The sequence below is a fragment of the Sorex araneus genome, chromosome 2 (genome assembly GCF_027595985.1).
Source record: "Sorex araneus isolate mSorAra2 chromosome 2, mSorAra2.pri, whole genome shotgun sequence".
In the NCBI taxonomy this organism is placed as follows: domain Eukaryota; kingdom Metazoa; phylum Chordata; class Mammalia; order Eulipotyphla; family Soricidae; genus Sorex; species Sorex araneus.
The window spans coordinates 108,529,785-108,530,392 of record NC_073303.1 but is presented as its reverse complement, the minus strand read 5'-3'; positions in this window follow the sequence as shown (position 1 = coordinate 108,530,392).

The window sequence follows — 608 nt, the reverse complement described above, 5'->3', positions numbered from 1 at the left end:
GGCAGCCTACCTCAGCTCAAAAGGTGTTGGAGCGGAACCATCCGTGTAATTTTGTGGGAGTTTAAACATCCCACTAGAGGACAGGGTACAGGGTACAGAAATGGTACAGCCTTGCAGACAGCCGACCTGGGCCCGAGCATCAGTACCACATCAAGGTCCCCAGGAGGAATACCCGAGTGCAGAACCGAGAGAATAAACCCTGAGCATCGGCTGGTGCGACCCCCCCAAACAAACAACACATAGCACCCGAGTCCTAGTTTTAGGAGATCCGCACCCCTTTGGGGTGTGACTGTGAGCCTTTAGATTTCAAACCAAGGCTCCCAACACCTGTCTTCCCGTCCAGGTGAGGCCGCGGGGTTGGGCCGGGCGCGGGGACCTGGAGGGAGGACCGGGCGCGGCAGTCTCTGCGCCAGAAGCCACCAAGCGGGGCGGCTACCCGGCAGGACCGCTGAGCCCAGGCCGCCGCGCCGCCGCACCTGGGCGGGGCGCGCTCACCTGCGCCCACGTGACGGGGCGGGGCCCGGGCCGCCGGCCACGCCCCTGCCCGCGCGCCGCGCCCCGGACCCCGCGGACACAAGCGGCGGCGGCGGCGGCGGCGGGAGACCGGG